Source organism: Ammospiza nelsoni, chromosome 34 (genome assembly GCF_027579445.1).
Source record: "Ammospiza nelsoni isolate bAmmNel1 chromosome 34, bAmmNel1.pri, whole genome shotgun sequence".
NCBI lineage: Eukaryota > Metazoa > Chordata > Aves > Passeriformes > Passerellidae > Ammospiza > Ammospiza nelsoni.
Window position 1 is genome coordinate 1,771,644 of NC_080666.1, and position 15,429 is coordinate 1,787,072.

Genomic DNA, 15,429 nt, shown 5'->3' on the forward strand with positions numbered 1-15,429 from the left:
AGGCAGTGATGACAGGTGGGGACAAAGAGAAGCCAAGTCTTGGTGCCCTGGGGCACAGTAGCAGGGTCTGTGCCACCAAGGGCTGTGAGGAGACACCTTGTCCTGAGGACCTGGGGCCTCCTGGCACAGCCCCAGCCAGGCTGGGCACTGTCAGCCCCTTGTCCTGCCCTCAGCACCGACCCCAGCCCACATCCCAGTGGCCTCAAGGATCTGCTGGAAGGAGTCCCTGGGAAGCCTTGCTCAGGAATGGCCCTGGGGGCTCCTGAATGCTCCCTGAAGGGATTGTAGGTTTTTGAAAGCACTTTGGGTTTGGCTTTTGCCTTGGGCTTTCAGAGAGGCTTGTGCAATCCTAGCCTCCAATTATGCACTTTAATTAGTCCCTGGAGAGGCTTTGTCAGTAACAACACTCAGTGGGGCTCATTAATACTTCAGGGTTCTTCAGTTATTTTAAGGTACTTGATTTTTCCCTTTTGATACAGACTCTGTTAGAGGTTTGTACAGTCATGGCCCCTTTATCTGCTTTAATGAGTCCCTTGGGAGCTTTGTACTGACACTCAGTGGGGCTCATTAATGCCTTGAAATATACAAGGTTTTTAAGGTACTGTATGGATTAAAAAATACTTTTAGGTACTTGTACGCATTTTGCTTCCCAAACTGAGTCTCTGAGAGGTTTTTGTGCCATCCTGGCCTCCAGTTCTCTCCTTCAAGGAGTCCATGAGGAGCCTGTGTTGGGTATCTTCCCCCTTTCTCTTTTAAAACAAAGATGGAACTGAGAGAGTTTTGTAAGACCTAATAAAAGCAACCAAATAAACATGGGACAATTAACAATACAACAACAACCACTAAGAGATATAATAGTCCTCTTTTAGCTAGACGTCATCCAACCCTTTTTTCCCTTCGATTGGAAGAATTTATTGAACCAGTCTTTGTTTCCCACTTGAAGCTTCTTGAACCCTTCCTTCAGTACCTGAATGCTCTTGTGGATTGACTCGCTGTGGCTGGAGAGGTTCATGCAACACATGTCCTCAGAGTCTACACAGCCATGCCCATGTGCCCAGAGTAAATATTCTATAGCTGTTCTGCACAGTGGCATGTCTGATGGTCTCTATGTCTGAGAGCAGGCCACTCAATGTGAGGGAGGAAGCACTGGTTTGCTTACTTAACAGGCACCCAAGATGGTCTAATTGTCCTAAATCTTTGGCTGCAGCCACCCAAGGTAGTCCAAATTGGGGGTGCTACCATCAAATACCTGGATTAAAGCTTTCAAAGCCATCTCTTTGATATCATCCAATACTTCTCTGGGGATACCTGCTGCTTGATCATCTGGTAGGCTGTGTTGTTCTTTCTCCAGCTAGATGGTTGACTGTCAATTCCGCCCTTGCCTCATTATTAGCATAGTCTGCTATTAATTGATTTAGTAAACAGTTCCATGCTCTTTCCCATAGGGTATATTCTGCAGGTAACAACATCCTGTTCCTAATATATTTTAAATCATAGGATGTTAAGACATGTGCTGTAAACATGGCACTCATTAGGCCATTAAAACAAGATTAAGTCCTTCCTAGGGTCTTTAGCTGCACTACACAGATCCTTGATTTCCCCTCAAACCAGCAGCTGATACCTGGGATTCTGCCCCTTTATTTCATAACATGCGGGGCAACGAGGAGTTTTGAGACTATTTGCCAGTCTTCTTCCTTAAGTGTTTCTTTCCAAATCCTTTCTTAGGGATCTTCTGTGGTTGAGGGGCAAGGTGGCTCTGGGGAATTGAAACTCTCTTCTGGGCAGGAAGAATAACTTGGAACAGAAACATTTGGATTAGAAATAGTGTGACAGCTGGCCTTAATATACTTGACCATGTGGGTTATATTTTTGCCAGACAGTGAGGCAAAGGGCACTGCATTTTGTCAAGTGTTGGGGAGGAAGGGCCTTGATTTAGGCTTGGTGGACTTTTAGGGTGAAGTTCTGGAGGCATGGCCCAGGGTGAAGATGGAATGATTGACAGTGAGGCATGACTTGCATTTGAGGGATGGAGTCTGGAGGTTTGTTCAGGGTGGAAGAGAAGGTTGTTGGAGCAGGAAGTGGAGGAGCCAAGGTGGAGGAAGGATGGTCGGGCCACATTCAGGCTCCTTCCATCTTGAGTCTCCAGGGTACAATGCTTGAAGAGGACGTGGCAATGGCCATCTCAGAGGATTGTGGAAGGTCCAAAAAAGGCAAGTTTGAGGGGAGGTCCTGAGTTAGGAGTGACCAATGGATTCAGTTTTCAACACACTGCTTGCTGGGGAAGGGTCTCAAGGATGGTGTGAAAGATAGGGGGCATGTGGGGTATGATGGGGTCTCTTTTGATCTAAATGTTTTACAATTTAACTCCCACTGGGTCCCAAAATTCGGTAGTATGGATTTCATCACCAGGGGCATCTGGAAAATTTTTAATGATCCACCTCATGATTTTAATTCGTTCTTTGAAAATATTTTGCCATGATCAGTGAGAATAAACTTAAAGCATCCATATATGCTCCTTTCTACTTTGGACATCTAGTGTCCACCTTAGGGGGAACAGCCACAGAAGACCCCAAATCAGTTATGGAACTTGGGTGCATATTGTAAAAACACAGTGGCAAAATGGGCAATAAATGTCTTGCATTTCCCCAAACCCACCTGCAATCCTGTGCAGGTGAAACCGTCATCGTTCCCGCCGATCCTGGCCAAGGTCCCTTGAAGCAACAATGAATCTGCTGGGCCTGGCACAATCCAAAATCCCAGGGAGCGCTGGCCTATCCATCAGCTAATCGCAGCTGATGTGATTGACAGGGAGCCCTGAATGTCATGGTCCCTGTTTGGGTGCCAAATGTCACAGTGAGGATTGCTGCGACAAACCTCTTTGGTTGTCCTGACTTCAGGGCGAGGGTGGCAAAAATGAAAGAAGTGGGTTTGATGGTATTGCCCAAAAGGAACTTTAGTAATAGGGAGAGAAACAATAAACATGGAGAAGTTGAGCACAGTACAAGGGGCAGGATCCAAAGACCTGAGAAAAGGGGAAGCAACAACATGTACACCTGGGGGTAGAACACTCTAGAACAATAACCATATAGAGGAGACAAGTAACCAATAGGGGAGGAGAACTTGGACAAGTTAGCATAGCAACACTAAAGGCTTATGGGAAACTCTCAAACTCACCCTAAGTTAAGCAAAGGATTCCCAGGGCTTGAAACTCATGCCTAATTCTTTTGGGGTAAAAACTGGCTGACTCTGAGTTACAGCTGGGCTAACTCTCAAACCACTGATATGCACTGGCCCCTTGGGTCCATGCGGCCCAACAGAGCCACAATGATGTCCTTGGTTCCACAAGGCTCCACAGTGTCACAATGGTCCTTTGGATCCATGGTGCTCAACAGTGCCACAATGGCCCCTTCATTTCACAAGACTGCCATGTGTCACATTGGTCTCCATAAGAAAGAAAGCATGGAGCCCCCATGTTTCAGCAGCTGATGGAACAGCAACAACAAGAGGCCAAGGCAAGCCTGACCTGTCTGTCCTGTCAGGTTTGCTTGGAGCAACCCTTGGATATTCAAAATTATGAATGTGGAATCCTAATTTCAGACATATTTGCCTGGAGAAGGATGATTTTTTCCATACAAAGAAAAGCACAGAGCCCCTTCCAGTATTTGGAAAACAGGTGAGTCCTGGAACTCAGGAAACAAAGACCAGCCAGACCTGTCTCTCCTGGCAGCTTTTGTCTTGCAGCAATCCTTGGATACACAGAAATTTGGAGGTGGAATCCTAATTTTGGCCATGGATACCTGAAAAAGATGGAAAATTCTTTTCCATACAAAGGAAAGCCCAGAGCCCCAGTGTTTCAGGGGCAGATGGGAGTGGCCTTCCACATTCCAAGGTCAGCCAGATCTGTCAGGTGACCCCTGGGAGACCAAGGCAGCCACACCTATTTTGTGTTCTCTGTTTCCACAGGGGCCCTGCAGTGTCATAGCAGCTCCTTGCTTCCATGATGCCCCAAGGTGTCATAATGGCCCCTTAGTTACACATGTCCTTGATGGTTACACAAGGATCTTAATGGTCTCCATGGTTCCACAAGTCCCCACAGTGTCCTAATGGTCTTTGGGTTCCATGAAGTCCCTCTGTGTCATCATGGCCCTTGGTTCCATTGGGGCCCAGTAGAGCAAAAATGATCCCCTTGGTTCCACAAGTTCCTATAGTGTCACAATGGCCCGGCCCCTTCCTTCCATGAGGCCCTGCAGGGTCACAATGGCCCTTTGGTTCCGTGGGGCCCCACAGAGTCACAATGGGTCTCCATGATTCCATTGGGCCTTGCAATGCCACAATGGTCTCCATGGATCCATGGTGCCCTGCAGGAACATAATGGCCCTTTGGCTCCACGAGGCCCTGAAATGCAGCAGTGGCCTCTTGGTTCCACAAAGCCCTGCTCCTTCACACTGGCCCTTTGGGACCATGCAGCCCAACAGAGCCACAAAGATGTCCTTGGTTCCATGAAGTCCCACAGTGGTCACAGTGGCCCCTTGGATCCATGGTACCCTGCAGGGTACAATGTTCCCCTTGGTTTCACAAGTTCCTACAGTGGAACAGGTTCCACAAGGGCCTGCACTGTAACCATGGCCTATTGGTTCCACAATGCCCTGCAATGTCACAGTGTTCTCCATAGGAAGGAAACAAGTGAGCCCCAGTAGTGCAGGGGCAGATGAGAGGCAGTCACCAGAGGCCAAGCCTAGCCAGATTTGACTGTACGAGCAGATTTTGTCTGGGAGTAACCCTTGGATATAGAGAATTTTAGATGCAGAATCCCAGTTTTAGCCATGGGTGACTAGACAAGAAAAACAGTTTTTTTCCCATAGGAAGGAAAGCACGGAGTCCTAGTGCTTCACAATCAGATGGGAAGTGGCACTTGAACTATCAAATTCAGTGGGCCCTGACAGCCCCCAGGAGTCCAAACCAGGCAGACCTGTTCCATGTTCCACTGATTTCATGGGTCCCCACCCTGACACAGTGTTCTCTGATTCCATGAGGTCTTGCAAGGTCACAATGGCTTCTTGGTTTCATGGGCCCACACAGAGTCACAAGGGTCCTTTGGCTTCATGCGGCCCCTTGTGTCACAATGGCTCCTTTTTTATGTAGGCCCAACTGTTTAAACATTGACCCTTGCTTCTATAGGGCTCCTGAGTTGCACAATGGTCTCCTTGATTCCATGAGGTTCCATACTCACACCATAGTTTCCTTGGATCTCCATTGTCGCAAGTGACCCATGGCTCCATGAGGTTCCGTAGTGTCACCGTGGTCCCTGTCAGAGGCTGGATGAGATCGATGTCCTGAGACACCTTGGGATGCTCAGAATGCCCGTGTGGGGCCATGGCCGGGTCAGGCCTTGGTTTATGGTGGGACAGAGCCCCTGGCCTGGCAGAGCTGTCAATCACACAGCAGGGGGTATCCTGACCCACATCTGATTGGCCCAGCTCTTAATCAATCACACAGTAGCAGCTGGTGCTACCCTGGCTCTGGTTGGGCAAGCAACTGGCAGTCCCACCCCAGGGACGGGCCCGTGAAGGCCCAGGGGATTAAAAGCCAGAGCACGAGGCCAGCCCATGGTCTGGATTCGCCTTCCCCTGGGGTTCTTTTGCTGTTGAGGCTGGAACCAGAGTGGTTGGTACCTATGTGCATGTCTTTCTATAGATCTTCTGTCTTTCTGTTGTTCTTTATTTCTTCTCCTTCTAATCCTACTTACCTGGGACATTTTTGTGTAACTTAATATCTTAAGGGTTAACAGTTTTCAGGTTAAATGGGCTAAGGCAATGAAATTAATGCTATGATAAGAGGTTTATGTTGAAGTGGGTGTTGTATTAAACCCTTTGCCAAAGTTCCTTGACTGCCTGTATTTTGCCTGTAAAATTTTGTGTCATTTTGACCTCTTAGCCCAGTTGGTTGGAGCATGGTGCTGGTATCACTGAGGCTGTGGGTTCAATACCTGTGTGGGCCATTCACTTAAGAGCTGGACTTGATGATCCTTGAGGCTCCCTTCCTACCAAGAATATTCTTTGCATCTGCCCATGTTGACAATATCTGGTTGGTGTTTCTCCTGTGCACCAAACACAAGTCAAGGAACCTTTGGTTACCCCCAGCATTTCAGTGTTCTGGGGTGTTCCAGCCCTGCAGGCTCACAATGGCCTCTTGTTCCCATGAGGCCCCACAGTGTCACACTGGCCCCTTGGTTCCATGGGCCCCAACAGTGCCGCAATGATCCCCTTGGTTCCACAATCTCCCACAGTGTCCGACTGGTCCCTTGGTTCCATGAGGATCTGGAGTGTCACACAGTTTTATGACATTTTTCCTTGCTGCCCCTCACATGCCCCTGCCCCACAAACAGCCCCGAGCCACTCGTGAGGGACAGGCCCTGCTGGCCCAGGCTGGGCTGAGGGCTTGGCCTTTCTGCTTTCCCCAGCCAGCCCAGGTCTTGCTCAGCATTGCAGTTCCCTGCTCAGAGCCTTGGGCTCCCTGCAATCCTGGCCTCAAGGATCTGCTCTCAGCAGTCCCTGGGGAGCCTTTGGCACTCCCTGCCCTCATTGGAGCCCAGCCATGCTCCAAGGCACTTGGAGTTTTGCTTCTGACTCCTTGAGCAGCTTCTTCAGCCTTCTCTCAGTGCCTGAGGGTCCTGGACTCAGCCCCAAATCCACTGTGGCGATCATCAAAATACAGAAAGCCCTCAGGAGCTCTTTTCCTTCTTTTCCTTCTTTTCCTTCTTTTCCTTCTTTTCCTTCTTTTCCTTCTTTTCCTTCTTTTCCTTCTTTTCCTTCTTTTCCTTCTTTTCCTTCTTTTCCTTCTTTTCCTTCTTTTCCTTCTTTTCCTTCTTTTCCTTCTTTTCCTTCTTTTCCTTCTTTTCCTTCTTTTCCTTCTTTTCCTTCTTTTCCTTCTTTTCCTTCTTTTCCTTCTTTTCCTTCTTTTCCTTCTTTTCCTTCTTTTCCTTCTTTTCCTTCTTTTCCTTCTTTTCCTTCTTTTCCTTCTTTTCTTTATCTTCCTTCCTTCCTTCCTTCCTTCCTTCCTTCCTTCCTTCCTTCCTTCCTTCCTTCCTTCCTTCCTTCCTTCCTTCCTTCCTTCCTTCCTTCCTTCCTTCCTTCCTTCCTTCCTTCCTTCCTTCCTTCCTTCCTTCCTTCCTTCCTTCCTTCCTTCCTTCCTTCCTTCCTTCCTTCCTTCCTTCCTTCCTTCCTTCCTTCTCGCCAGGGTTTGTGCAGCTGATTGGAGTCAGTTTGGAGTTCTGCTAAGGAGGAAGATTTCAAATGCACCAAATACTTATTTTCTTTAATCAAGTGAGTATTTATTATTTTCCAGATCAGAGAAGAGCTGAGAGAAGCAGTACCCAGGTGATCTTGATGCTGAATGTCTCCTTAGGAGGTCTGGGCCCAGAGAAGAATGATCCCCTTGAGAGCTGACCCTGTTTGGACAAGCTGCTCCTCACCCCCAGCCTCACCATGTCTGACATGGCCCACCTGGCACAGACATCCCTGTGCCCTGCAGCAGAACCTTGTCCCTGAGCTCTGCAGCTCCATGTCCCAGCCCATTGCACCATGTCCCACCTGCTCTCCTCAGGGCTTTACCTCCACACAGGCCCAGGAGAAGTTTTCCTGTTGGAAAGGAAAGAATGGAAAAGCCTGAGCAGGTTTCCTGAAGAACAAACTCCACTCAGGAGTCACCTGCTCAGTCCAGGCTGCCTGGAATGGTGTCACCTTTCTCCAAGGGACAGTGTGAGCAGAAATGATCTCTGGAAGCAGAATTCTCTGAGTCTCCCAGCTGAATTCTCTGTCCCTGTCCTTTCCCTGGATCTCTGTTGCAGATGGAAGCTGCTGGTGCCATCCTCACCGTTAACATCTCTCTTGAATGCAAACAAATATTTCCAGGTGTATTAAGCAGGATTTTTCCTTTTTCTACAAAACTTTTGTGTTCCTCAAGGAACGAAGAAGCCCTTTTTTGCAGTGAGGGGTCACGTGGAAGCAAGGAGTCAATTGTGACACTCGAGTCCCATGGAACCAAGGGGCCATGGTGACACAGCAGGGCCACGTGGATCCAGTGGTCCATTGTGACACTGTGGATCCAAGGAGTCCATTGTGACACTGCGGAAGCTCATGGAGCTGTGAAGGTCCACCCGAAATGAACGGGTGACGAATGATTTTTGGGTGCAAAAATAACCAACACAAGGCACAGGGGTTTTGCAGTAACAAATCAACAAGGTGCAATTTTATTGATTATAACCACAGCTAAATATGCGTTTGGTTAAGGGATCCGGGGAAGAGAAGGGTAAGACAAGGAAAAAAAGGAAGGAAAGAAGGTTAGGGAATGGGGTATAGCTACCAAAACGTGATGTCTTTGGGTCGGGGTCCCACCACTGAAACTCGCTGGTACACGTCTTGGGGAGATCTCAAAGGACAGTCGGGCCGAACCCCAATATATATACTGTTCTTGGTTGGGGGAAGGTAACTGAAATTAGGTTTCCATGGAGGGGAGAAGTCCATTGTTTTCATGGCCGAATGCTCACATGTACGTTAAGTTTTCCCCCTCCCTGAGTTGGGAGGGAGTACAGTCCCAGTCTCTGGAAGGAGGTTGCCAGGGGGGTGCCATGGGGGTGACAATAGGGTGCCAGAGGGGTTCTTGGTTCCTTGATGAGGGGATTCTCATCTCAGTTGGTCTGTCACGGTGGTTGAAGACAGGCAAGAGGGGTTTTCTCATGGAGTGGGGGGGAGCCACCCCAGAGCTCAGTCCAGCCAGCTCAGCAGTTTGGAAGAAAGTCCAGTTCAATTGTCCAGAAAGGGGCAGCATGCCCCCTTCGAGTACAGCATGGCGTGTTCTGCAAACATCACTTGTGAACACACTAGATAAGCAGGAGACTTTCTTTCCCAACCGGCTCAGGAGTTTTAACCCTTCGGTAGTCTTTTCTCATGACAATTGTGAGGCAAAAACTGAAGGATTTTCGGATGGACTTCTACAGGAGCGAGGGAGGCCATTGTGACACTGAAGAACTTCATGACACCAAATATCCATGGTGACACAGCAGGGCATCATGGGAACCAAGGAACCGCATTTGGCAGTAGGGAAACTCATGGAACCAGGGGCTGTTGTGGCACTGCAGAACCAACAGAGCTGCTGGACCTTGTGCCCTGGCCCTGCACAGCTCCTTGGGAGGCACGGCAGGAGCAACACCCTGGGAGCCTCAGGAATGCCCAGGATCCACGGCACACACTGCCAGGGGATGGAATTCCAGTTCCCAGCCAGGAAAAGATTTTCCTGCCCTTGAAGACAAAGCTCTCAAGAAAGGGCTGAAAGGCAAGTGGAGTAAGATCCTACAGTGATATTTCACTGCCAGCCTTCATAACTTCATCCATGGTTGTTGTAGCTCGTGGATTGGAAATTAACTCAGGACAGGGTCTTTTGTGGGAGCTGCCTTTGGTCAAGGAAGACACTGAGAGAGAAACAGAGCATGGAAAGAAAGGCAAGAGAGAAAGGAGTGCACAAACACAATCAGCTGAGAAGGTGGCATTCTGAAAAACAAACCAGAATTGATGGAAAAGGAATGGGACAGAAATCAATAATTCTGGAAGTTTTATTTACTATCAAAATAGATCACACACACCCAGACCTACACAATCCTGATCCCACACCATCACATTTGTATGCCACTTCTCCCAGTCTCCTTCCAACCCCATCTCATCCTGGAGGCCATGGAACTGAGTAATTTTGGCATGGGACAGAGTATTTTTTGAGGTGGGAACAAGGCAATTTGAAGTTGGATTGAGCCCTTTGGGGTAAGATTGTGGTGTTTTCAGTAGGACTCAGTCATTTTGAGGTGACAGATCAATCCATCTTGATGTTTGGAGTGCAAAGATATAGAGAACACTTCCTGAAATCCCCCAAGAACCCACAAATCTTCCAGAATATGCCCCAAAACAATAAATTCCTGCTCAAGTAACTGTTAACTGATGGAACTTAAGATGTCTTTGATCAATATCTTTCATTTTAGTCCTATTTCAGGTGTTTTTAAGTGATAAAGAAAAATCAGAAGAAAATTTGGCCAGGGGCCAAACCAAAAGGATAACCAGCCAGGTGTCCTCCCAGTGCAAATCACAGGGAATGTAGGTCACCAGGGCTCTGCCTGACATGGATCCTCCCATGGGGGATGGAGCTGGAGCGGTGCACAAAGCTCTTCCTGCAATTGGGGCATTTGCAGGGCTTCCCTTACCGGTGCGTCCGTAGGTGTCTGGTGAAGTGAGAGCTCATGGAGAAGCTCTTCCCACACTGGGGACACTGGTAGGGCTTCTCCCCAGTGTACATCCTTAGGTGGCAAATCAAGTGGGACTTCTGCCTGAAGCTCTACCAACATTACCCACACTCTTAGGGACGTTCCCTGCTGTGCGTCCTCTGGTGGTAGATAAGGTTGGAGCTCTAGCTAAAGCTCTCATCCCACATTCCTGACACTCATAGGGCCTCTCCCCAGTGTGGATGCGCCAGTGTCTGACAATGTGGGATTGCTGCTTGAAGCCCATCCTGCAGTCGTGGCAGTGGAAAGGCCTCTGCTCAGTGTGAATCCGCTGGTGCAGGAGGAGATTGGAGCTGGTCGGAAACCTCTCCTGACACTTGGGACATTCATAGGTCCTGTTCCTGGTGTGGATGTGTTGATGGATGACAAAGATGGATCGGTAGCTGAAGGCCTTCCCACATTCCCCACACTCATAGGGCCATCCTCTGGTGTGGATCATCTGGTGGCTGATCAGGGTGCTGCTCTGCCTGAAGCTCTTCCCACACTCCAAGCACTTGTGGGGCTTCTCCCCATGATGAAGCTGCTCATGGACCACCAGCTTCGAGCTCTGGCTGAAGCTCTCTCCACCTTCCTGGCTCAGGGTGGGTCTTTCCTCCTAAGAGCATCCTGTGCTGGGTTTGGAGCCCACCCACATGCAGGATCTCTTTGGCTTTTCTTCCCTGTTGGGTTCCGGTTCCCTGGAGTCACTCAAAATGGCCTCTTCCTTGAGGTTCTGCCATGGGGATTTGTCCTGCCTAGTCTCCACCCCCAGTTCCTTGTCTGGGGGAGGAAGGACAAGGAGACAATGGGATTTGCTTCCATGCCAGAGGGAAGGGGAAGGAGATTCTCCCAGTGCATCCCTGGGAGGACGGCATTGGCAGCAGGGTTGTCCTGCAGCTGGGGGCCGTGCTGGGCTGGGAGATGGAGCAGGAGAGAGAGGGAAAGGGGCACTGAATTCCTCCTCACCTGCCTGGGTATCCCAGGGCTCCTTCCTGTTCCTCGCATCCTCCTCCTCCATCTGGCAAAGGTTTGGGGATTGGAAATCCTGTTTAGGGAGGAAAACAAGGGATGAGCACACTGTTTTTTGTACTAGTTGTAAGACAAACCTGGGGAGGGTCTAAACCAGAATTACAATTTAATAAAAAAATTTAGATCAAAGCAATGATACAGAAACACTTCCTTAAACTGACAGAGTCAGGATATAAGCTGACACCCTGTTGGTCAGGATGGTGGCAGCAGTCCCATTAAATGGTGCCTGCAGTCCTGTTGGAGTGATCAAGGTGATTCTGTCAAAGCAGTGATCCTGCAGAAGGGTCTGGTCTTTCTCTCAAGGTCCAGTGGTGGTTATGGAGCTCTTGTCCTCTGGGGATCCAGTAGGCAAGGTGCTCCTGGTGCTCCAAGCCTCAGCTTATATCCAGGTAGGAATGCTTGGATCCTCCCCCCTGGATGGAGCCTCCCACAATGGGATGATGGAATTTTATCAGTCCTGCAGGGACACTCAATGGCCCATTCACAGAAGATATCTGCCCTGGAGGGAGTTATCAGGGGTGAGTCATGGAACCAATAAAGAACACTGCCCTTCCTTTTTATAACAGTTGATGAAGATGGTGATTGAAAATATGCATTTGGTTACATCTTACATTGCACCCTGAAACAGTGGGGTAATCCCTGCTCAGGGGGTGAACACCACCCCTCTTACCCAAACTGGCTCAGGTGTAAAACCCCTACCATGGGATGGCAACACACACACAGGGGACAATGTCACACTTGCCCTGCTCCAGGGGAGGTCTCTGTCCCTGTCACTCCCTCTCTCTCCCCCCCTTTTCTCTTTTTTTGATCTCTCTCTCTATCTCACATTTACTGTTTAATAAAATCTACTTTGGATTTGGTCTCGTTAGCACCTTAATTGGGGCAGAGGCATCTCTCTACCAGTTTTCTTAACCATATTGCAACAATATTTTGGCACAGTGAGTTCAGCCACTGTTCTTTGACCCCAAGTGCCTTTGAGTACAGCATGGTTCCCTCCACTGAGGAGGTTGTGTGGTTCTTTCTGAAAGAACTCTGGGAAACATGGACACAGCTTCCTCTGAGCGACTTACGGGAGAACTGATGAGGAAAATGGCCATTGTGGGTGGCCAGTGTAAAGTAAATGTTTTGTTGTCCTTCCGGAACAGTTTGTTAAAATCACTGGAGGAAAGGGAGCAAATGTTACCAGAGAGACTGACAAGGTTCATTCACACTGCGGTGAGGAACACAAGGCTGCTGAAAGTCCTGTAAGATGCCCAGCCCAAGTTGCTAAATTCCCAAATAACTCCGGCCAGGGGTCTCCGGGAGGATTTTTTCGGAGAGTGTTCAGAGCTGGCAGATCTCTTGAGCCCTGGATATCTCCAGGTTCCCTAAGAGGAGCTTTTTCAGCGACAGAGGAACCTGCGATCACCCCTCGGGAAGGTCCTGGGGGTTCCAAATAGGGATGGCCCGTTACCGACGGGGCGGGACATTGGTTTTGGGGATCCCTGTGAGAGCCGGGGCTGTGGAACGGGGGACGCCTGGGGTGGGGAGAGGGGAAGGGGCGATACCGGAGCTGGGGGACCCCCAACAGCCCGGAGATGAGGCGGGGACAGAACCCCCTGACCCTGACAGGGGCGTGTCCTGGGGTGGCTTCATGATGCTCATACTGCATCAGTCTATTTAGCCCAGAAATGAGTTCTGCACCTTTAAGGCTGGTTCTGAGAGTGAAGGGGAGGAGGAAGAAGCTGCAGTTTGTTTTCAGAAACTGAACTCACTCCTCTACATTCCATCTGCTGGATGGACAGACAGCAGGACAGAGCTCTCCTTTGCTTTTAGTTAGTTTTTAGGTCTCTGAGGCAGAGAAGTTCCCTGGACTGTGGGTTTTCTTTTTCTTTGGAGCTGTTTAAATCTGCTCTGGACTGAACACCCAGAGAGCACTGGCAGCTTGCACCTTTGGCCCACCTGGCCGGGCCTGGGCCGTGGCATTTCCAGTGCTGGAGGGCTGATAAGAGACTGATAAGAGACTGATAAGAGACTGATAAGAGGCTGAGTGAGCCGAGCTATAGACCACGGAGACTTTATGAGTTTCTCATCTCTTTTGGAGTAGCAGGAGGTAGTATTGCTTAATATTGTTCAATTTTTTTGCGGTGAATGCTTTGCCTGTTAAATAAGGGTTTTTTAACTATTCTCCGAGGATTTTCCCAAACTGGCCGAGGGTTGGGCTGCTGAATCTGCATTGTAGAGGAAACTCCTTTTGGAGATTTTCAACCAAATTTGCCCTAAACCAGGACAGGGTGGTGGAAATAAGGGGTAACCCCAAGTGGCTGGATTGAGGGGAGGCTGGAGAGGGGGACCCTGGGACTCCAAAAACTCCCAAAATCCAAAAGCAGGACCCTGGAGAGGGGGGATCCCCAGCAGCCCTGAGATGGGGGACCACCAGAACCCGAGAGGGATGAAACTGGACATGGGACACTCCTGGTAGCCTTTTTTTATTCTTGATTTTGGGACATCAGGTGATTTCTAGAGATTGACTTGGGCAAGAGGAATCCCAGACTGAAGGCATTCACACCTTGTTTTTCCCAAACCAGGTTTTTCCCCAGACTATCTCATAGAGACATCCCCCCTGTCTCACTCTGGGTGAGCTCAGTCCCAAACTTGACCCAGATCCTGGTCTCAATCTCATTCCACATTTAGACATCCTCACAGTTCTGTATTTTATCTCGTCCCAGTCTCAGACTTGCCTAGCCCCAGATCCAGTCCCAATCCCAGCCTTAAATCCAATCCCACTTTTAGCCTTAACCCCAATCCCAGCTCTAATCCAAATCTCAGCTCCAACTCCAACCCAAACCCCAGTTGAAGCCCCTTCCTAAATCCTCAGCCCCAAACCAAATCCCAGGTTCAGCCTTTCTGGGAATTTGGGGGTGTCTCTGTCCCTCTGACCCCGATGATGTTTGGGTGGGTTCACAGCAGGGCTGAGAGGGACAGAGACCCCCCAGCCTCCCCAGATGTGAGAAGGTCGGAGAGCCCCCCCAGCCCCGAGCACCCTCAGCTGTGAGAGGGACACAGAGCCCCTGGCCCCCAGCCCTGCACAGGCATTACCTGAGGCCAGAGGGATGGAGACCCCCCGAGCATCCCTCAGGATGAGGGGACAGAGACCCCCGAGCATCCCCTGGGCTGAGAGGGACAGAGACTGCCCCGAGCACCCCCTGGCACAGGGGTGAGAGGGAGGGAGACCCCCAAGGCATTCCCTGGGGTGAGAATGATGGAGACCCCAGGGGAATGGCCTGGGGAGAGAGGGACAGGGACACCCCCTGGGGAATGGCCTGGGGTGACAGGGACAGGGACACTCCCCAGCCCCTCCCAAGCATCCCCCAGGGTGAGAGGCACAGAGCATCCTCTGGGCACCGGACAAAATAAACTTTACAGAAATCAAACTTAACTCTGCATAAAATACTTCGATGAATATTTGCTTTTCCCACAAGTCACGTGATGAAAACGCAAACAAATCCCAAAATTTTATAAACTGACAATAGAAGCTATTTTGTGGCAAATCCAAATTCCATTGGTCCTGCACAGCTCCAGCTCAGCTGCTGGCACATTCTGATAAAAGAAAAGTGGAAATTAGGCCCAATATAGCATATGAAAAGGAAGGGGAAGCTCTGTGTAGCTGTCACAAAGGTGACAGGGACAAAGAGAAAAATTATTCTAACATTTGGCAAAGTCGCCCAGCCTGTGAAAAAGCATGACTGGGACAGAGACCTCACCTGGAGGGGGACAAGTGTGACATTTTCCCCTGTGTGTGTGGCCTTCCCAGGGTGGGGTTTTACACCTGAGCCAGTTTGAGTAAAGGGGGTGGTGGTCAGCCACCCAAGCAGGGATTACCACACAGTTTCAGGGTGCAATGTAAGATGTAACCAAATGCATGTTTTCAATCCCCATCTTCATCAACTGCTATAAACAGGTGGGGTAGTGTTCTTTATTGCTTCCATGACTCACCCCTGATAACGCCCTCCAGGGGAGATATCTTCTGTGAATGGGCCATTGAGTGTCCCTGCAGGACTGATAAAATTCCATCATCCTATTGTGATATGCTCTGCCCAGAGGGAGGATCCAAGCATTTC